This window comes from Lissotriton helveticus, chromosome 5_1 (assembly GCF_964261635.1).
Source record: "Lissotriton helveticus chromosome 5_1, aLisHel1.1, whole genome shotgun sequence".
Classification (NCBI taxonomy): domain Eukaryota; kingdom Metazoa; phylum Chordata; class Amphibia; order Caudata; family Salamandridae; genus Lissotriton; species Lissotriton helveticus.
The window spans coordinates 1149458659-1149482881 of record NC_136065.1 but is presented as its reverse complement, the minus strand read 5'-3'; positions in this window follow the sequence as shown (position 1 = coordinate 1149482881).

Sequence of the window (24223 nt, the reverse complement as noted above, 5' to 3'; positions counted from 1 at the left end):
CCCCTGACGCACTCTTCATCACTGAAACATGGCTTCACGACAGTTCCGGCCCGGATATTGCCGAAGTTTTACCTGTCGAATATGCCATTGTTAGGAGTGACCGTCTTAAAAAAGTAGGGGGTGGTGTGGCTATTATATTTAAGAAAAAGTATCAATGTCAGTCTGATCCTGTCATTTTAGGCAGTTGCAAAGCATTGCATTTTAAGCTTGCTCTTAACCCTAAAAACATCCTCACGGGACTGCTAGTGTATCGTCCACCGGGCACTGTGAATACCTGGCAGTCACAATTTCTAGAATATATAGCATCCGTTCTTACATCGTCCAGTAATTTTTTAATTGTTGGCGATTTGAATTTGCATTTAGAAGACCTTATGGACAGTGTGGCTGGTAATTTTACTGCGGATCTAGCTTCTATGGATTCAACCTTACATTATAAGGGCCCCACTCATAAAGGTGGACATCTTTTAGATCCTATCCTTTCAAATATCATTCAACTAGTCTGTTTTCCGGCGCTGCCAGTTTCCTGGTCTGACCATTACCTCATTAAGTTTATCATGACGAGTAATGAAGCACAGTCTAATCACAATTCTTCTGTGAATATCAGGAAGAGAGACTGGAAGAATCTCGATATTGTTGTTTTAAACAAAACCTTGCTCGATCTTGCGCCAAACAATCTACCAGGCTTGGGTGACATGGAAACTGTGGCTAGTTCTGTGAATTCTTGGCTTTTTGAAGCTATTAACATCTGTCTCCCCCTTGCCCAAAAGATAAGAACTATTCATAAATTACCTGTCCTTTGGTACAACGAGACACTTGGTCTTCATAAATCTGGAACGTGTCTGGAGAAGGGATTACTCCATCTCAGCCGGTCTTAATTATAAAACGGAACTAAAGCAATATGACAAGGCTTGTGCCCACACTAGAGCCACTTATGCAAACAAAATAATCACCGAAGAAATAAACAAATCCAAAGTATTGTTTAATGTGGTCAGAGATCTTGCTGGCTCACAGACTACTGCTACACCCCCCCCTCTATCTAGCAGTAAATGTGATAAACTCGTTCAGTATTTTATTTCTAAAATCGAGAATATCTACCAGTATATTGCAGCCAGAGATGACAGCAATGCCTTGATGAATTCACCCTCTATTACGGGGAATGACGCAGACCCCTTGTCGCTACCCCCAGACTTGTGTCCACCTTCGGCCTCACTCTTGACCTGGCCTGATCTCTGCCCTTCTACCTTACTGGAGATCTTGAGCAACATTAAGTCAGGCTCTCCAGGGGATCCTTTACCCATTTCGATTTTACGTATGCTAGAGTTCCCTCAACTTACCACGATTTGCACTTTACTTAATTTTTTACTTAGCTCGCCCACTGTCCCTAGTTGTTGAAAGCACGCAATGGTCACCCCGCTATTAAAAAAAACAACAGCGGATCCAAATGTTGCTTCTAATTTTCGCCCTATTTCGTTATTGCCTGCATTCTCTAAAATCCTTGAGAGGCATATTCATCTGCATTTGTCGCAATTTGTGGCAACTAACAATCTTCTTCATCCCTCCCAGTCTGGTTTTCGTCTGGGTTTCTCTACAGAAACAACTCTTCTAGGAGTGACTGAGAATCTTCGCTTGCTACTGGATCGAGGTGAAATGGCTGCACTGATACTACTTGATCTCAGTGCAGCCTTCGATACTCTATCGCACAGCATCCTTCTTAATAACCTAGCTTCCTTTGGCATAGGCGGAAAAGCCCTGAACTGGCTTACGTCTTTTCTCACGGACCTTACTTTCCAAATTTTCTCTCACACGTCCACTTCCAAAACTTATGTGTCCCCACATGGTGTGCCCCAGGGTTCTATCCTTAGTCCCCTTCTTTTTAATCTTTATGTTATTCCTCTGGCCCATATCGCACATCGTTCTGGTTTAAATTTATTCACTTACGCTAATGATTCTCAAATTGTTTTTTCTTTATCCCAAGCTGATTCTACTTCTTCCTCTTCTCTGCAAGCGGGTCTCAGCGAAATATCCTGTTGGATGAATCGCAACTTTCTTAAATTAAATAGCGGTAAGACTGAGGTATTAGTCTTCGGAAACAAACCTGGTCTTTGGAGCCAGAGACATTGGCCATTGACCATGGGTTCCTTGCCCACTCCATCAGAATGAGTGCGTAACCTCGGGGTCATTATCGACAAGGGGCATATCTATGACAGAACAGGCCAACAAAGTTGCAGCCACCTGCTTTACCATCTTACGGTGGTTGAGAAAAATCTTCTGGATATTACCTCCAAACACCCAGAGATCCGTGATGACGGCCTTGGTGACTTCCAGATTGGACTACGGCAACATACTCTATCTGGGGTCTACCAAGGCGGTCATACGCCGTCTCCAACTGGTTCAAAATGCTGCTCCACGGCTTCTCTGTGGTTGCCGAATACGAGCGACTGAGGGAGCTTCACTGGCTCAGTCTTGACAACTGTGTAAAATTCAAGGCACTGTGCTTTATGCACAAGATCAAGATTGGAGTTGCCCCCTCTTATCTTCAGTCCCTAGTTACACCTTATATCCCTGCCCGTTCACTTCGCTCTTCTTCCCAACACTTATTCTGTATTCCTAATTTCAGACTCTCGAGAATGGGCGGCAGCTCCTTCGCAACCTTGGGACCCAAACTCTGGAACTCACTTCCCTTGGTTCTGCGGATGGAGAACTGCCACTTCTGTTTTCGTAGAGCCGTGAAGACCTGGCTTTTTGTCCAATAATTCTCCTGGGATTGTAGTTTTTGCTGCAATTGTCTTTCAGCGCCGGGAAACCCTTACGGGTAGCTGTCGCGCTATACAAACTTAATAAATAAATAAATAAAATAAATAAGATGAGTTACAAAACCTGACTCCAAAAAAGAAGGAAGTAGCACTCTGGTATAATCACCTTCTGGCAGCAGCTGATAGGAAACTGGAACCTCCACACCTAATCTGGGAGAAGAGCTTGCCGAGCGTGAAGCTAAAAAATCTTTGGCAAGTATCTGTATACACACTTTATCAGGTGATTCACTAAGAAGAAACCACTTCTTTACACTTCACAGGATATATTAGTCTCCTCTCAAACTTTATAAAATAAAGGGCTTCGGAGAAGCAAGATGTATGAGATGTGGTGCCCAGAAGGCGGACGATTTCCATGTGTTTGCATCCTGTCCATCAATTCAAGAATTCTGGGGCAAAGTGGGTAAGACCGATGCTCCGGGCATTGAGGTTTTAGGTAAGCCCCACTCTTTATTTGTTTTGTACTTTTTCATGTTTGGGTGGGAGTTTTCCTATGTTGTACTGACATTTTTGTTATGAATAGAACACATTGACACGTTTATTGGCATTAGTGCGTCGCTCTTGTGAGGGAGTATTTGAAAGGCATTAAAACCCCCTACAGTGTTGTGAATTTAGTGGTAGGTGTTCTTGCTAAGTCAGGCCCTTTGTTGTTTATGGCTTGTTGAGTGGGGGCAGCCTGACTTTTTCTCCCCCTATTGCTCCTTTTGAGTTAATGAGTTTTGTATGGTGGCTTAGCCGTGAGAGCATTGTTCCTAAAGAAAGTTTTTAATGATTGATCGTGCCACTTGTAAATAAACACACCACAAATAGGGTAGGTTAGGCCTCTGATTTAGGCAGTGGTTGACCTCCCCATCTAAATAGCTAGGTTCAATATCTGTGCCATTGCTGTGGACAAAAATTGCCTTGCTTTTTCTGATGAACAGATAGCACTCATCCTTTTGGTTCCCTCCCTTTTACCAAACGCCAAAGTTAACTAGTAACACAACGGCTAGGGAGGAGTGGGATAAGTTAACAAACACAAAGAAGCACCAAATTCACATAGCCTTTCACTGTGCTCTTATGACTGAATACCTTCGAGCTGGAGAAGCCCCACCATGTCTGTTGGTAAGAATGGAACCAAAGATCTTTTTGGAGGACCAACAGTTCCGAGTGTACTGGAGCTATATAGCTAAAAAGTGCACTCGGGATTGGTTGATTTTAATTATAAATACTGCCAAGAGATTGAGTGAAGAATTGTTGAAGGAAATTTCTGAACTGAGAGAGACCATCAAGAGGGACACAGCGATCACAGACACCAAAGAGCTATTGGCGCAGATCCAGAGTGACCTATTAGAATGTATGACATATATGGTAAACCAGAAGATCAAGGGCCTTAAGCGGAATTTAGATTGTTTCTCGCATGAGTGGGCGATCCCTTATGTTGAGGATAAATATTATCAAACTAACACAGAGCAGTCTAATTATCAGAATTTCCAAAGGGGTGGATATAGACAGGCAAGTCGAACTCCCACCAACTGGACGTTTGATAACACCATTAGTGAAGAGAAGGAACCTGTGAAAGAAGTATTGAAATCTAATCAGAACAGGGTGAGATTTGCACCCGAAAATAGAACAAACAAAGACCTAGGAGCCCTCTTGAGGTCTTTTTTAGGTTAGACCCACAGGGGCAACCGGGATGAAGGCGGAGTCCCTCAGAGGGGCAGAGGCAGGGGTAGGGCCAACCATCAACCCACATGGCAGACGTACTCTCCCCGCATCACGCGTAGCAGAGGCAGAACACATCAGTAATGGAATTTACTAACGATGAGCAGCAGGTACAGCCTCCTGTGAATGATATTGTTGTCAACCTGTCCAATTATTCTCTATCCAAGGATGAAACTAAAGTATTGAATAAAGGCTTGGGATTTGGTCCCACCCTCCAACATGATACTTTTGAATGCCGGAGAGAGATCTTCGAAATGATGAGAAAGACCAAGATTCGAACATTCTTTATTGATAAGGAAAAAGAGCCCTCGTCTATCTTTGCCACTAATCTACAATGACCCTTCTGGGTTCTGTCCCCCAGTTGCATCAGTGGGCCCTGAGGTTGCTGTCTTTGAACAGCGGGTCATGCGTGATATTGAGGCCTAAGAACAGTCACACAATCAGATGCACTCCAATAACATGAGTAAAAGTGATTAGATGGCTGTGAAATCACTGCAAGAAAATAAATCTACAAGAATCAAACAAGCCGATAAAGGCGAGGCAGTGGTAGTACTCAATACTGAAGACTATGAGGCAGACGTTTTGAGACTCTTGGGTGCCCGCACAAACTATCAACCTTTGATGCGGGATCCTACCCTGGAATTACAAGACACCATCAAGACCCTGGTGAGGAGCGCACAGGAGAAAAAATGGATAACAGTTAAAGAGGCAGATTTCCTTGTTAACCAGAAACAGTGCGTACAGGTATTTTACATCTTGCGGAAGATTCATAAACCCCAACGCCCACCACCAGGGTGACCGATTGTTTTGGGGATCCAATCCATGTTGGAAACCCTGTCCCAGTTTGCGGACTTCTTTTTGAGAGAATCGGTCATTACGCAACCATGATTTGTGCAGGATACCACTGATATGCTAAACATTCTGAACACAGTGGTGTTTTACCCCGAGAATCAATTTTTGGTGACAATCGACATCGAATCTCTATACACAAGTATACCCTAGGATGCCATGCTGGTGGCAGCAGTGCGTGCTCTTGGGACACTAGAGTGGTTTTACGATACCCCCCAGTATTTTGTTATGCAGTGCATTGAATTGGCACTGACTAGAAACTTTTTTGAATATAGGAACCAGTTGCACTTCCAGGTTTGGGGGACTTCAATGGGGTCTACATTTGTGCCCAGCCTGGCCTGCATTTATGTGGACCAGTTTGAGAAAAATGTCATCCTTTATGCCTCCAACACCTTCAAAGAGTATATTTCTCTTTTGAGGAGGTATACTGATGATATCCTCTGTATCTGGACTGGATCAGAGGACCTGTTGGTGTCCTTTTTGACCTGGCTTAACCAAGCAGATGAATGCCTGCGATTTACCTGGTCCTTCAGTCATACTTCTGCGGTGTACCTTGATGTGGATATATCAGCCATGGACAGTGGGTTCTTTATCAATGTCCATCAGAAGCCCACAGACAGTAATTCCTTATTGCACTATCGCTCTTTCCACCCCAAAGCGCTGCATGATAATCTCCCTGTGGGCCAGTTTTTGAGATATCGCTGCAATTGTTCAACCACTGGCAAATTCATGGAACAGTCTGAAGAACTGGTGACCAAATTAGGAGCGAGGGAGTATCCTATCAAAGTGAATAGGAAATCCCGCCAACACGCTTTGAGCACCCCGCGTGACGTTTTGTTGCAGAGGAATGTGAAACAGAAGGATGAATGTCTCCTGGTGGTTAGCACATTTGACCCACTGTCAACCAAAGTAAGACAGAAAGATAGGAAACATTGGTCCCTTTTAGACACAGCCACCAAGAAGATGCCACCGCCGCCGCAGTTCGCGTTTAACAGAGCCCCTAACCTTAAAGACAAATTGGTTCATACTCGGCAGATAGCTATGCAACAGTTATCCAATTTACCATCTGGTCACTATCCATGCTGTTCAGTAAGCAACCTCACACAGGTCACCAAGTGTGTTCTACTAGAAAATGGCAGAATGTGGTATTTGAATAGATTTAGTAATTGCAACACCACAAATGTCATCAATAGGCTTATATGCACCTGTGGATTACACTACTCCGGACTCACTTCCCGCAAGGGGAAGGTGCGCGTACAAGAACATTTAAGTACTCTTAAAGCCGGGAAAATAACAACTCGTTTGGTGCAACATTTCAAGGAGAAACAACATGACTTCAGAGCTCTGCAGTGGACGGTTCTTGAGAGGGTGATGGGCGAGAGGCATAATGTCGAGGCTATCCTGGCAAGAAAAGAGACAAAATTGATCTTTTCCGAGAAAGCAGACCAAGTGGGACTGAATGATTCCATTGAGTGGAGTAAAATCAGTAGACATTAAAACTTAAGTAGGTCCACAGATCCGTAGGAAGCTACCTGCATGTGACAGTTGAAGAACTTAATGTGAGAGTTTGCACTATACAGTTGGCTTGAACTAATGCCATTTGGGTATCGTTCTTTCATCTCCTCCTTGATATAATTCCCCATTTTATAAATCCTCTGCTGAATTTCTAGGTGCACAATAGTTATTTATAAATGACAATTTGGTTATACACTGGAACTATTAATTCCACCTTGTTCCACAGTGGGGTGCCTTTCACTGGGATATGTCAGTACAGAGCATGCACTGAAGAACAGAAAGGGAGTACTTGCAGGTGTGGGCTTGGCCAACTAAATAAATGAGAAATATAAAGAGATCCTACTTTCTTTTTGGGGGGGTCTTGTCATAATGTACTTTTTTTTCCTGGAGGTCACCACCTCTGTGGTGACAAGACCTTTAAGGAAAAATCTGTGTTCAATGGCACCCGGCTCCACTCTAAGATGGCCGCCGCACAAGACAGTGGAATGCAATCATGATCGCAATGCTACCGCGGTTGGAGAAGGGCGGGGCTCGAGTAATTATGCTGTGCGCTTGGTGAAGCACTGAGGACGGAGCTTCACCACGCCTGCGGGACTCAGTACCGGGAAGATGTTTGAATGTGGGGGCAGTGAAAGACAATATACGCTGAACAAACTACTGGAATGTGGCGCGTTAATATTTGCGTAAAATACGGCCACATTTGGCAGATGGAGCTTGCAGTTTGGTAACTGCTTTGCCACGAGTGCAGGGGCAGTGTAAGAAAGTACACATTGAGTGAATGACTTTGCTATGGAGCACTACAATTTGAGTAAAATATGGTTACATTCAGTAGATGAAGGTAGCTGTCTGGTAACTGCTCTGTCAGGACAAAGAGGGTCAGATGAGGGGCATACGTGTGATGTGGAGAGAGTATCGATTTTGAATGGGTTTTAGTGATCAGGCACACTATGGATATTGACATCAGAATTCATTGGAGAAATTTAATGCGATAATATGTTATGCAGTGGAATACATGGTAACATATACATATTTACAGGGGACGTGAATGTGTGCAGTCATCCTGTGGTCATGTGATCAGCTGACACGTGTGCCATAATGAGATGGTTTCAGGTATAAGGAACCTTCGCAACCATCTGGTAACTATGAAAAACAGAAATTCTATCAAATCCCAAGTCCTTTGGAGTGCTTCAAACAATGTGGTGGTATTTACTTCTGGCACGCTCTTTCTTTTTTTTTAATGTCATACAACTATGGGTTTGATGTGAATCTCGTACGAAGTGAGAACTGGGAACCCCTGCAGCCCTGAAGAAGTTCCACAAAGTGTTGGCAACAAAACATGTTGGTCTTAATAATTGAACATCTTTTGATTAAAAACATTTTTAATTGGGAAACCTTACAGCACTGAATACAAGTTACATTGAGCTAGTAAGCCTTACCTCATTTTAAAACTGTGGAAATTGCATCTCTATTCTCACCGGGTTCAGTTGGCACTGTTAGTGATATGGTGCACTGATCGTTCATTTATATTTGGTTTTCACTGTCTTCTTCTTTTCTCTTCAGTTTCCGAGAATTTCACGATGGAACACACACTTTTTCTTCATGGGGAGAAAGCAACCGATGATGATAAGTGGGTGTGCTAGTGAGTACCAACCAGCAAGCCCACCTTGGTGTTACGACCGTGAGGTGCTTTCTCTCCTTTCTCACACTTTTTCATGTTTGGGTGGGAGTTTTCCTATGTTGTATTGACATTTTTGTCATAAATAGAACACATTGACACTTTGAGTGGCGATAATGCATCACTCTTGTGAGGGAGTATTTAAAAGACATTAGAAACACCTACAGTGTCGTGAATTTAATGGTAGGTGTTCTTGCTAAGTCAGGCACTTTGTTGTTTATGGCTTGTTAAGTGGCCTGACTTTTTCTCCCCCTATTGTTCCTTTTGTGTTAATGGTACTGTTTTGACGCCTGAAGGGGTGCTGGGTTGCACAGGGGCACAGAATAAATTGGTGTTTTATTTGGTTCTCTTGGCTAGGAGGGCGATCTGAAAGTTATGGCATCAGGTGGCTCCCCCAACATGAAGAGCTTGGTGGAACTCAGTGAGATATTACAGAGACCTAGATTAGAAAGTCAATGTATATAGAGAGAGAACAGAATTAGGGCTATTTTGGAATTTGTTAGACCATTTAGATCCTGATTATGCTATTCTATACGGTCCAACGATAATACCTCTTGGTCAACTCACAATGTGTACTGCGGGTGGTTCTCTTAAGAGCATTAGCTGAGTTTGGAATCCTATGTTATAAGCAACAGGGGTGGATCAAGCCGAGAGGTTGCTATAATTACGGAGGTCATAAGAGGACAAAAAAATTAAAAATAAAATAAAGATATAGGTTTCCTATATCAAGGGTCAATGCACTTAAAACCTATAAATCACCCCTACAGCAGGTATTTGCAATCCTGAAGGCAGGGTGTTTGGTTCTAAGTAAGAGAGTGCCCCTGCATGAGCAGGACACCCCTACACCCTACGGAGTCCATTCTCCCGGGTTGTCAGTGAAGCAGCCATATACTATATAGAAGAGCACAGTGTAATTAGGTGATGACCATCTTGAAACTGGCTGCAATGAATCCTATCATATTTGGTACCAAACATGCTGTAATCAAACCTCTACACCGTAGACAGTGTTGGAGGTGTGATTCCAATTAATTTAGAAAAAAACTAGGGGACCCAACGGGTAGCTGAGGACCATGGGTATCAGTTAAATTTAAACAGACAGCGGTCCTAAGCACATATAAGATAATGAACAGATGTGATATAGACCATAATAAGCTCTATATATTTCTTTTCTTTGTCCAGCCGGACAAGGAATTTTATTAGTCAAATAGAATCTTATCTCAAATTCAAATATAAAACACCAATTCAATGCAGTAAAGCACACGCCTGTGCCGTACCGTGGGAGACAAGAAAGAAGGATAAGATGATAGGAAAGGGTATTTCAGGCAAAGGAAAGAGCAGGTAGGGTACTGTTTTTAAGTTAACAATTTTCACAGTATCACATAAAGTGGTCCATACACATGCAAATACACATTGAATTCACTGTATGTCCACTCAAAGGAGTCGACGTTTCGATCCCGTGCTCTAATTATCATGGGATCATCATCAGCACTTAATTAATTGTTTGCCTGGTTTAATCAATAGAATTAGCCTGTTAGGGAGAAAACAGGGAACAAAGAAAAATAAAAAATAAGAGAGGAGAAATTGTCAATAAACGACTGGGGAGACTAGTCAGTTTTTGCCATCTGTAACGTTCTGACATTCGGAATCGCAGTGGGTGGGCTGTGCCGGTGATTGTGGATAGGATATCTCAAACAATTACAAGAGAACGTTAAAAACAACACATGAAAATCGGAATCGCAGTGTTGGAGGAGTGATGGATTGGAGTTTTGCCAGTGCATTGTGTCGGTTAAAAGTTATGCTCATCCCTCTGTGGTTGTGGCGAGGGGAGCGGGGTGCACTTATCCATATTGGTGGATTGAGATGACATGAACACTGGGGCCAGCCTACCTTTTAGCTCAAAATGAAAGGCAGTGGGGAATGGATTGTACCGTCAGTCGTGGGGGGCCAGACAGTTTCAGTGCAAATGGCACTTGGTGGGTTAAGCTGGGGAAGGAAAATAAGGGTTAGACCTCCGTTATGCAGGATCATGTACTCCTTAATGCAGAGGTGTTTCGGGACATACCTTCGGCTCAATTATGGAGCAAGCCCGGCACATCAGTAGGGTTGGAATTGGCAGATCGATCTGACATTGGGGTCAAGGGTGATGGGATCGGTTACCGGAGTCCTGTGGCATCTAGTGTTCAGAGAGTGAACGTGATTAAAAAGCGGTAACCGCATATGAGCGATTAGATGCTAAGGATTGTGGCAAAGCCCAAAAAAAATACCCTTTTGTTCAAAGAGGCAGATGCCCTTTTACTCTGATGTCGCGCTGGATATACGCGATTCTAAAATCCGGTGTGGCTCGGTGGCCGTTGCCGAGAGGCGGTCAAGGGAAATCAATCCATCCGCTGGGGTGAAACAAACAAACAACCATTCTTAAATTTGATTCCTAGACCCCTGTTGGGCACAGATGGGCTAAAACTGGAGCGGGAGCTTACCTAGACTGGACGGTGCCAAGAACGTCAATGGTTCTTCCGTGTGTGCGCCCCGGGCACGTCCAGGCACTGGATAAACATGCTGACGCGCATAGTCATGTGATCATGTACATGTACGTGTTGGCTTCACTTCCAGTGGGGCGCCATCTTGAAAAGGGTTAGGATGTTTGGAAACTGGGCGTCACTGTCTAAGGACTGCCGGTCCGGGCGGACTGGGAGGCAGTAATCCATTGTGACATCGCCAGGGTAGGCGCCATCTTGTGATGGTGTTTAAACGCGGCCACGCTAATGGAGAACATTACAGATAAGGGTAAATTAAATGAGGGGGGGCCATTGCTGCATGAGTCGGGACAGAAAATACGTGCCTAAGGACTTTGTGCGATGGACAGAGACAGTTGTCTGTGGTGAATGGGAGTGATAGGTTCCAAGGGGAAAGTGCAGGTGATACAAGATATCTGCAGAATTATAATAAAACAAACAGTTCATGATGGATTCAGGGCATTTTGTACAGTATTGAATAAAGTCTCTTAGAGGAGGTTTGTCCAATCCTCACTGCGGTTAAGTCCTGTGTGGATGGTGTTAAACTGAATTATGGACTTGAGTTATTCACGATTCAGCAGTTGGGTTAGGTTGCCCCCTCTCTGTGGTAGCTTCACAGCTTTCAGAATTGTCCATTTCAGGTCATCCGCAGTGTGCTTGTATTCAGAGAAATGTTCAACCAAAGGCGCATTCGGAGTTCCACACCTGATGCGACTTCTATGTTGGCATATTCGTGTCTTCGCCTTTTGGGTGGTTTGGCCAACGTACATTTTTGGACATGGACAAAGAATTGCATAAATTACGTTGCTGCTGTTACAATTCATGAGGCTTTTCATATCAACAGTTACGTCATTGTGGCTACATTTACAGGCTTCAATTGTGAATTCACAAACAGTACATTGACCGTATTTTACATGCCCCAGGATCGGTGGAAGGCCCCAGATGGAATCAATGGTTGTGTTCAGACTGGGAGCTGGTAGCGCTGCTCGTACCAAATGGTCCCTCAAGTTCTTGGTCTTTTTAAAGGCAAAAATAGGTCTTTCTAGATTTACTGGACCTGCATTAATCGTGGGCCAATGTTTCAAGACAGACTTACGGATTTTATTAGGTGTGATTCCAAGCACTGGAAGAGCCCTCCATTAGGCTCTCAGTGTTCCCCGTGCCACCTTTCTAGACCCGGACAGCACAAAATGGTTGCTGCCAACCAGAGTCACGATTCTTCCCTCCTGCTGCTGAGCCTAGCTCGAGCGGGGGAATTCATTTTAATTATTTGAGATAAACAGTATTTTTCATATCTGTTTGTTAATATTAATATTTTAATTTTAAAACTATTGTTACAATTATTAATATGTTTTTAATTGTTCACTGTTTTACTTTTTAAATACATGTATATTTTCTTAGTTCACAATATTTATTAAAAGAATATTTTGATTCAATTTTTATTTTCGAATAAGGGACATATATGTTTTGGTAATGTACTTGTTGGTGAATTTTTTACTCATACATTATTAGTAATATATTTATTTGAATGTGTTTAAAATTGTTTGATTATTGTTTTTTTATATTGTTAAAGTACATACATATGTATATATTTTATTTACATTACTTTACAAAACTATTTAATTGAAATGATATTATTTTCAGGGGCGTCTTCTCCGTGATGGCAGAGGGGTGTCGCCCCACTGCCCGGGGCCAGCAGATGATAAATAAAATGACAATAACATAATGGTATTATTTTATTTATTGCTGTCTGAGCTGAGATGGGCCGGCCGGGCTGGACATGGCAAGGAGAAGGGGTACTGTACACTTATAAGTGCGCATGTCAGTTTTTCTAATCCAGCTATGCTGCAAAGCCGGGTAGGAGAAAAGCCACAGGCTCCCAGGCACTGTCTGAACCACAAACAAGGATGCACAGACCAATTTGGTAGCTGCTCTCACAGCATGAAAGCAGCATCTGTATTGGGTGGGAAGCCTGTGATTTGAGGATCCATCCACTTCTGGCCAGACGAGAGGAGCCACAAGGAGGCCGGCAGTGTCACTGAGGGGGCCCTATTTTGAGTATGGCGGTCCGATGGACTGCCAAACTCATTGTAGAAGTGCAGCTACCGCTGAACCCATGGTCTGACTGCCCTATAACAAGTTGGGCAGTCAAACCGCTGAACCGGTCGTCTGACTGCCCTATAACAAGTTGGGCAGTCAAACCGCCATTGGACCACTGCAGACATCAGGGATCCGTGATCCCTTGCGGTTGTGCAGCAGTCTAAGGCCCTTCATATGCTAGTGGTGCAGCTACGGCACTGTCAAGCATATGAGGAGTTTTCTCACTGCCACAGTTTCAATGGTAGTGAGCCCGCCATGACAAGTGTGGTGGTGAAGAAACAAAGGGGGCCTTATATCGCCCACCAGTGCCTCTGCGCCATGGGATGCATGCAGGAGGCCACATGGTGTGCCCCTCTGTATGCATGCACCCCTCGTTCTTAATGTGCAATGGCATTCCCATTGCAGTTCTTTGCTACGGCTCACCTATGAGTCTTAGCACTGCACCGTCGTGGGCCAGCCGCTGCAGGACTGCAGGACTGCCTGACCTGGATTCCTATCGGAATCCGGCAGGCGCTTGCATTATAGATTTAGCTCTGTGACAGCGGTACGCTGGCATGGTGGCCTGCTGCCACACCACCAAAGTCATGATAAGGCCCTTGGTGTTTTAATTTTTTTTATTCGCCCCTCCATCCCCCCCGCTCCCAGCTGCTCTACCACCTTAGATAGGCGGTGGCTGCCACTAATTATTTTCCATGTTACTGTTTTAAATAAAACACTTATAATGCTATATATTAACATTTCAATTTTTCAACCTTTTTTGGGAACTATTCGGTTCCATAATATTTTGGTAGTTTACATACAAAGGGCGTAAACTCGAGTTTTTGTAGATGATATTTTCAGACTATATTGTCACAATACTGTTGCTCATGATATTTTGCTAACAAACTTAGATTTTGCCTGTGTAGTTGTAGAAAATGATGCTGATTTTGCAATGTTCATGGGTGCTCTCTTTGGGTAGGTCTCAGATCACACTGTGCCATTATGAGTACGCAGGCCTTAAATGTTCCCCTACAGACACTAGACTTCTGCTCACAATGCATAAGGTATGTAACATTTCATGGTATTGAAGGATTCTACACAGCTCAGCCCTAACAAGATTTTTTAGAGCAGCTTGGTAACTGGCACTATTGTCACACAATCACTGCCAGCCCTTTAATGGAACGTAAAGCACTTACTGCAGAGTGCAGGATTCAAGAACCAGCCAAAGAAATGGAGAAGCTATTGAATCAGGAGCTAACAGGATTATGAGCTGATGGTCTCCGAAAGACAAATAAATGACACCTTGGATCCCAAAGGAGACATAATGCGAATCCAAACGATGAACATACCAGCAGATAGCGAAGGCCGCCTACGTGTATTTTTCTCTGTGTTTTTTTAAGACAGCCAATAATAAAGACGGATGTTGGTGAAAGAAGCAGTGAGACTGGAAGAGAAAGAGGCAAGATTGAAAACTCCGTGCTCAGTCAGGGGAATGCTCCTTTGGGACTGATTCCTGTTTTGTAGACAAAAATTTGCAAATCTATGCTCACCACGGCTCTGACTGGGAAAAAAACATGAGGTGGGGCTTCTGGGAACAGAAGTCATTCAGCTCTTTCTATTACCAACGATCCGCACAAACCAGAATGAAACCATGTTGTCGAAACACTAAATATGTATTTCATTCTCCTTGGCTTCCCCTTGTCTTCGTAAAATGTGCCTGTTTATTGGTGCACGTACTTGAAATTAACCAGCCAAAAGAGCATCTGTTGCTTGAGAAATTTCTTGTCGAGTTCCATTCATGGGCAATGGAGCATTTTTCAGTACAGTGCGCCTGAATAATAACCAGGAATCATAAAGAGCTAGAATGAAACACTAAAAGATTCACTGGATGTTATGTTGGCAGAGTTTTAGAGTTCGTGTTTGCTGCCAAATTATGTGATGACGGGAGAGAAGTCTATAAATCATTGGCACGGGCTGGTACCATCCACGGCCCGTGCGGGTAAGAGCGGTGGGGCGGGGCGCCAGGTGAGGGAGGATTTCGATAGATGAGGAAAATTTAATTATTTATTTAATTTCCCCTCATGGTTGTGTTGAATTCCCACCCCCAACACCGCCCCACCACTCTTACCTGCACGGGCCGCGGATGGGTGGTACGTACCACTGTGATGTACTGTCGTCCAAGGCAAACATATAGTGAGAAAACACTCATACATTGATGGACTTTAGTTTGCATGGCCTAATGTTGGGAACACTGGGAATGGGCACACTGAAACAGATTTGTGTGCATACGGACTCATCTTGCATGGCTGAAAAAGGATGGGTGGGACCTCTCTGTTATTCCTGGCATCAGTGGCGAACATGCTTACCCAGGTGCTGGTGTACAGCTCAGGACTGTGGACTAAAAGAGTGAATTCGTAGATTGAAGTTCTGGGGTGGTATCACCCCTCATCAGCTAGGCTAGCGTGACTTCTTTGGCAATGTGCAAGTAGCGGCCCCCACAGATCATCCCCCCACTCCAGGAAGGAAAATACAATTATGATGGTTCAAACCAAGGCGTAGCCTTTAATTATACAGCTTCAGAGTGAAAATGTAGATCTTGTTCAGCAGTCAAAAATCATAGTAATGCAGATGCAACAAAGAACACTCAGACATATCACAAACAAATTATACAGTTCCTTTAGTGTCAGCTCATATTGCACTGGCCTGCAGAGTATGCAGAATTCATTGTGCCAGAAGGCCCCAATCATGATATATCTCCCAGGCTCCCTACCTAAGGCATCTGGAAACAATTTGGCAAAGTAAACCTACATCTGGGAGACTTCAGTAACAACATCACCACATCGCCTCCATCCCAGAGGGCTACCACTGGAAAATATACATCAGGCACCCCATACTGCACTGTCCCTGCGTGGATACCTTTCTGTTGTAATTTAGCAGTGATTAGGTTAAGCATTAGCAGAAGACATCTTGTATTTAGAGACTATCATGTCCATTTTGCGGAATCCATTTATTTCTGGCAGCCATTTTGTTTGCCATGTGCTCGTCAGTGCTCTGCCTACCTCCCTGTTAACTGCTCCTGAAATCTGCCTAGAGACGAGATATGTTTAGCCTTTTCTGCTTCGCACATGCTCAGTTGAGCTTACAGCTGTCCTCAACTTGTAACTGTCAGGATGTGTCCACCAGAATGAGCTAACTGTTAGCTCCTCCCACTTGTTGCTTGTACACTTTCTGTATGACCTTATATGTACTTACAACCAGCATTCTGTACTTGTACCCCCTTCATTTGAGCCCCTGTGTGGGTATAAAAGGACCAAGCTCCTTCCATTCAGTGTGCTACTTCATACATTACAGAAGGGTGTTGTGTGAATGTAGTTTCACCTCATGAGGTTTAATAAACTCTGTATTTTCTATTCCAGTTTCTGTGCTAACTTCTTCCTATTGGTCTGAGGACTCTGTGCAGAGAAGGGCGAATCCCTTGCACTGGTAGGCCTTGCTGAGGCTCACCACCACAAATTGGCGCCCAACGTAGGGCTCATTGGCGACTCGGATGCCTGAAGGACTGGTCGAGGCGAAGGATTGGAATCTCGCTTTTGGACGCGATCGCTGCCTAAGGAGACCCGAGTCTTGGCACCCACGGCGTTTTTCCTTTCTTTCTGATCTGACCATTGTAGTAAATAGGCCACACTTTTTGTAGTCCTAAAGAGATGGTTATTCAGGAGCACAGCAACACTGGACCCAATGCCAGCTGACCAGTCTGCAAACTGCCACCAGCAGAACCTCAAGCCTCAGTGTCATCATACCAATTCTAGAATTACACACAAGAGCATAGAGAAGTAAAATCATAGAGAACAAAGAGTACAGAAAGTAATAAAGGATATACAACACATCTTCCCTCTTTGCAAACAAAATAGAAAGAATTAATTACAAACATAATCATTCAAATAAAATAGGTGATTTTTCAACAAATTTAGAGTAATACTCTACTAACTTCATGAAAGATCTCAATTGATCTTTATCTTTGGGACGTGGAGCTGACCGTATCGCTACCAACAAATCTTTGTTAGGTTTGATTCCAGATGCTGAAATTTCGTGACCCAGGTATTCAATTTGCTCCACAAGAAATGCACACTTTTCCCTACGCAGTGTAAGGCCTGCATCTAAAATTCTGCGCAAAACCTCCCTGAGTATGCGGTTGTGGTCAGAAACTGAATTGCCAAAAACAAGAATATCATCTTGGAAGTATACAACCTTCTTTAACCCTTTAAAAATTTCAGCAACCATGCGTTGGAATACACTAGCCGCTGAAATCAAACCAAAGGGAAAGCGGGTAAATTGGAAAACTCCTTCAGTAGTGATAAAGGCTGTGAAATGCTTGCAACTCTTGTGTAACTTTATCTGGTGGTACGCACTCTTGAGGTCTAACTTCGAGAAGTATTTCGCACCATCAAGACTGGATACCAATTCAGTTATATTCGGTAATGGAAATGTATCAGCAATGACACATTTGTTTAACCCCTTCAGCGCTAATGACAAGGGTAACTCGTCATGGACTTTCCATTGATTTCAATGGAAAGTCAATGGAACCCCTCGCACACCCCTTAGCAGCCAAGTGGTTAAAGACCTGAGATCTACACAGAACCTTAACTTGCTGTTGCGGGGGGCGTGGGACGCTAGGTGGAACAAGAGGAACTGACACGGAGCCCTTAAGTGTGCTTTTTAAGGATGGCTTTATTTTCATGAACACTCTTCTCTGGCGGCTGGTGATTCTCTCTCGGGCGAAGGCCGCTGGGTCGGTTCTGGGATTCTTTAGGGTATCCAGCGCCTAGCCGGTCAGGTCCTGTTAAATCCCAAGCGTAGCTCAGCAGAGTGGTGGGGAACACGCTTACCGGAAGGTATCTCGTGCCAGAACAGACCCCAAAGCAAAAGAAACAGAACACAAAGATTAGGACAGCCGTCCTGTTTGCTCGACTCGCAAAGGGACCGGGAGTGAAGGAAACCGGGTGTTCAAGTGTACTTCCTGTACAGAGGCAGTGCAGAGAGTGCTCCTGCAAGGGAGGGAACGTGCAGAGACTGTCGGATATTTATACAATATACACGGTATGCCGAGCATACACGGGTGGTGTTGGTTCTAGGGGGGGGAGTGATAGGTTGTCCCACCCAGCCTGCTAACTTGCCCCGTACCTGTTGGAGCCACGCTCCTCCCGTGGGAACGTGGCGGGGCGACTCGTGGGTTCGTTGGCCTCCGGGCTTGCTGGAACTACCACGGAACAGCCGGTCACTCGTCTCCTCGTCTCCTTCGTCCTCCGATGTATCTCGCAATGCTCTCCTCTTTTCTCGCTCTCTCCTCACCTCCTCGGAAACGCCGTTCGTCGTCTTCCGGGTTCCGTCCTCTTTTGATGGATCGTCATCCCCAGGGGGAGGAGTCTCGTCCGGTCGGTGTTCCCAGTTAAAGGCGCCGGTGTGCTTTTCTGCTTCCCAGCTCCATGCGTGATGCACGCCCGGCTCCCATTAGGGGCTTTGTTGAGGTTCTGTCTGCTGCTGCAAGGGGACACAAATGGGTGAGAGGGGCATGGCGGACTACCAGTCCTGTAGTGCTTCGGGAACCTCGGGTGTGCTTGCCGCCCCGTCACACTTGCCATCAGATTTTTTAGAAATTACGACCGGAGAAACCCATGATGACGCCTCTACCGGTTCGATAACTCCACTCTGCACATCTCCTCAAGTACTGATTTTACCTCATGTCTAATGGCTAAAGGAATCCTTCTCAATTTGTGTTGGATGGGTAAACATTTGTCTTTTACCTTGATCAGGTGAGAATAACCCTTCAGTTCACCCAGATCATTCTTGAAAACAACACAAAATTCTTTTAGTATAGACTCAATAGAGTCATCCTTCAAAACCATGACTTGGTCAGGGGCCCTTGGATTTATGATGATATATAGGTCATACTGATGAACCCACCCCAAGATCGGTGGACCATCATAAGACACATAAACTTTGCCATGTGTTGATCTATTTTTAAAGACTATATCTGACTCAAAGTAACCCACAATGTCTATAGTCTCTCCTTGGAACCCCTTTGGAGAAATGTCATTCTTTAGTAAAGGATTCTCATCCCACAACATTTTGAAAGTGGACTGGTGAACAATTGTATAACGTGAACCAGTGTCCACCATGAGTGAGATGTTATGCCCATCAATTCTAAAATTAGCTCCTGGTCTGTTCTGTCTCTTATCATCCTCATTGACGACATCAATATCGTCCACAATTAACAATTTGTTTCTCACTGACGGATATTCCTCTTTGCAATCCTCCACAACAGCGACTTTTTGCTTATTTTTTGTTTTACACATTTTTGAAAAGTGACCTAAGCGACCACACTTGAGACATTCTTTATTGGCCGCAAAGCAAAATCTAGCCTCTGACGTGTGTGAGTTGCTACCTCACCTTGTGCAGAACTTGTTTGTTGTAGTGTTTTTCTTTAAGTTGGTTCTAAATTTGTGTTTCACAACCTCTTCTGAACCCTCTAGGTTGTTTTCCATATCACAGTCATTGCTTTTCTCAGACACTTCCGAGACTTCCTGTTCTTTGTTCCTTTTTTTTTTAATTCTCAATGACTTTTATGCACTTTTCAGACTCTTCAATGACTTTTGCGAGATCAATTGCCATTTTCAAAGTGGGATTTTTGGCTGCCCACAGTCTCTCTTCAATTTTCAGATTGTTGCATTGCACAATCAACTGGTCACGTATGAGTTCATCACACATCGCCCCAAATTTACACTTTATAGAAAACTCTCTCAATCGAGCAACAAAGTCATCAATTGATTCTTTGTGCTTTTGTTTTTGTGTGTAAAATTTATATCGGTTCATAACAAAGTTTTCTTCCTTCTCAAACCTAACTTCCAATCTTGAAGTTGCTTCCTTGTACTCGTCAGGCATGGCTTGGCCATTAGCTTGCAAAGCAATTGGCAAAAATCTAAAAATCCTTTGGCCTTCCTTTCCCAAAGTACTCAAAAGAATTGCATTTTTCCTCTTTGCAGAGAACTCCTGACCATCAAGAGCCTCCAAATAATTGTCGAACATAATGAACCAATCTTCCCAGCTAATTGATGGATTTCCAGGTTCATTTAGAAATGGAGGTGGAAGAGTAATGTTGATTTGTTGTGCCATTTTTTTTTTAATATAACACAATAGGTCAAAAACGAAACCAAAATATTTTACAATTATTTCCTAAGATGCTGGAGCACAAACAATACTCTTCACCCAAATTGTTAGTTCGATAATGTTACACTCAAATGTCGTATTTCTTCTACCTTGTTATACTTCGACTTTCTTTGTTATTCTTTAAATTTTATTTTTTTTAAGTCCATAAGAAGTCGTGGAGAAGTGTGGCTCACTGGTTAGAGAACAAAGAGTACGGAAAGTAATAAAGGATATACAACAACCATCCAGGTGGTGCCGGTCCTCGACTGAGATGTCTTCTGTTGATTTGCCGTGCAGTGACCATTTGGTGGATTTTAGAACTTGGCAGTTGGAACCTGGACACCATTTCATTGGTAAGAGTCGTTCTGCGGCACCTGCTGTATGCCTTGGATTGGTAAGGTAGTTTAGTAACACTTACTGTGGCTTAGATTTGCGTTGGCCATCTTTTGATTAGTATGTATGAATGAATATATAAATTGCAATTTATATAGGCAGGTAATGAGGAGATTTGTCTCTGTCTGAATTTGTTTGAACGGCGCAACGTATGAAGAGTACTTTAAGCGCTACTTTGATCATAATACTGCATATTCTGCACTATTTTTGGCATGTCTGTTTCCAGCACACTTCGTAGGATGTGTTGCTTTTGTAGTGGTACCAATTTGAGACTTGACAAAACACATCCAGCCCCCCTGGAGGGGACTCCTAATAGGGATATGTATATTAAGTATGGTATTTCTTCCATAATGTACAGCACGTCATGGAATAAATATACTTGTAAAGATCCTGAGTTGAGTTGGCCTATGCATGGGTCATTTGATTTGCAAAAGATTCAGTATGTGGAGCAACGGATGTTTAAGCGAAAGGCTAGGCAAGATATGTTTGACTGTGTACGAATGTGGGAGAAAAAAGTGCGTGAGCGAATGAAGCGTGAGCAAGCCTTGATTGAAAAAGAACAACGCAAGAGTATTCATGCGAAAGCATTGGAAATGAAAAATAGGGAAATTAAAGAAATTAAAGAGAGGGAAGATAGGGAGCGTCATTTACAGGTAAATGGCCAATACGCTGTTCGTAGACCTCTTTATCCTATTTTTAATAAACCCCAAGATGATTCTCTCTTATTAGATCGTTGTCCACCTCCGTATACTCTTCCTTCTGCTCCTTATGATTCAGATGAGGACTCTCCTACAGACCAGGACAAAGCTAGAGAAACTCGCTCGATGTTATCTGCTGAACGTGCATCTGACATTAGGTCTGCTGCACGTAAAGCCGTTCGTACTACTGACACTGCTTCTGAACTTTTAGATAGTAGAAAAGGTAGGCAGGAAAGGGAGCAAATATATTTTACCGATACATTTGCCGCAGAGGTTATTGAACGTTTTAGGAAACATTTGTTAGAAATGTAGCCCGATGATGTAGCAGCTGATTGTAAACAATTACCTGACAGTCTTTTTGACTTCTCCCAAGTGCCTGACACGATCAGACGCTTGGTTAAAGTGCATATTGACGCAGCCCGTTTGCGGGAGGAGAAAAAGGCAGCAGATGCACCAACATCCCGCATCAGCATGGCACAAACTTCTACTCCTGAAACAGATAAGAATGTTGTAATTAATGTGAAACCCATGTGGGAAGTCGCGCCTTTATATGTTACTCCTAAAGGTACGGGTACAAATGATGATAAGACTTCTGTAGATGCTAAAGGATATTCATTTTTTTTTATACATTTATTTATTTTTGTTCATACAGAAACAGTAGCAGACAACACAATCATTCAAGTTGTGGCATTGACATAGTATGCATGTTATATATACACTTATTAAATAACTCATAGTGTTGTGCGGTATAGCGTCTAGGGCATAAGAATCTACAGACATGAGACACGTATACTATACAAGCAAGACAGTCTTATGGACAGTTTTCGGGCATCAGATGTCAGTTACTGCCAGCAAATAAGATGAGAGCGGTCCCCATACATCCCGTGGCCTGGAGTTAGTCGGCAGTTCCTCTGCATAGAATGTAAACTGATCCCGGCAGTAGGTCAGATCTTGCAACCATAGCTTAGTGGTTGGTATAGCCCTACTTCCCCAGAAGATGGAAACCCTACGCTTAGACATCGAAAGTGCTATGGAAACAAACTTTTTGTTGGATGATTTCACTTCAGCGCCCACTCCCAGCAGACACACCTTTGGGTTATACTCAATAGATTCGCCAATCATCAGACCAATAATTCTCAAGATTGAGCTCCAGTATTCATATATTTTGGGACACGCTCACGCCAGGTGATAGAAGTCAGCCCCAGGGGCACTACAGCATTTGCAGGTGTCAGCCTGTTGTAGCCCATATCGATGAAGCTGCGCCGGAGTATAGTATAGCTGATGCAGGTATTTATAGTGCACTAATCTTAGATTACCATTCGCCGTCAGTTGACCCGTTAAACAGCAGCCATCTAACCAATCATTCTCAGAGAGGGACTCTGGCAGTACGGTATTCCATTTGGCCAATGCAGCGGCATACCCAGCTGGCATTTCCCTTCGCGATACTTTGTAAAGTCTAGTGACTAGCTTGGCCCTAGATGTGGTGGTGTATAGAAATTGCAGCGCCTCCAGGGTCGGTGGTTCTGTAGGGACGTGGGGGTAGTGTGCACGCATAGCAGAGCGTAATCTAGCATAGACAAAGAGGTGCATGGCGGAGATATTGCCTCAAGTGCTTATGCTATCTGGGGTTATGAACTGGCCACCCGGGAACACATCTGCCATCGAGGCCAGCTCCATGTCTTTGAGGGTCTGCAGCATGCGAGCTTCATTAGTAACCAAGAATCCTGAGTGGTGGAGGAGTGGGATGTTGGGTGCGTACAATGGCAATTTATGCGCTCGTTGACCGAGTGCGCGCCAAGCCTTAGATGTGGTTTGAATAGTATTGAATTTCCCTTTTTCGAACACTGTATACTTGTTTACTATCATGGTCTTGAGCGGTGAACAGCACCCGCCTCAACCGCCACATGTGGAAGATATGCTGGATCATGCTGCCAGTAATAGGCATAGTGCGCCTGCGCGCAGATAGTAGAGGTAAAAGTCTGGCGCTGAGAAGCCACCCTGATCATATGGGAGGGTGAGTACCTCCCATTTAAGACGAGATTTCTTACCTCCCGAGACTAGCGTGATCAGAAGGGAGCGAAGGCTGTCAAAAAAGCATCGTGTGAGGTGCACCGGAATGTTTAAAAAAAGGTATAAAAATCACAGACCACCATTTTCATCAGCGCTATTCAATCCGCAAACAACAGCGGCAACTGAATCCACCGGTTTACCTGCTCCTCAAGTCACGTGATGGCTGTGCCAAGCTTAGACTGTATGACTGTATGACAGCTTGAGGGTCTCTATGTAGCCACACTCCTAAATATTTTACAGTATTTGCGCACCATGTTAGGGGATAGTCTATGTCGAACTGCCGTGTACTCTCCATGAGAGGCAGTATAGTTGACTTGGACCAATTGATGTCCAGGCCCGAGAATCGTCCAAACCGGACATATTCCCGTATAAGCTGTGCAAGAAATCTTGCCGGTTCTCGGACATACAACACCATGTCATCCGCATACATGGAGACTGCAAGCGGACGTTGCAAAAACCGCAAGGCCGTTTGGGCATGGTGCTGCCGTAAGATACAGGCCAGGGGCTCAAGCTCGAGAGCAAATACCAACGGCGACAGCGGACAGCCCTGCCGCGTGCCACGTTGGATAGGGATCTTCTCCGATAGCTGCCCATTAATCCTAACCCGTGCCAGTGATTGGTGTATAATAATTTAATCCAATTAGTAAAAACAAATGGAACCCCCATGCGATGCAGGACCGCTATTATATATGACCAGGATGGGAAAAATCCTTT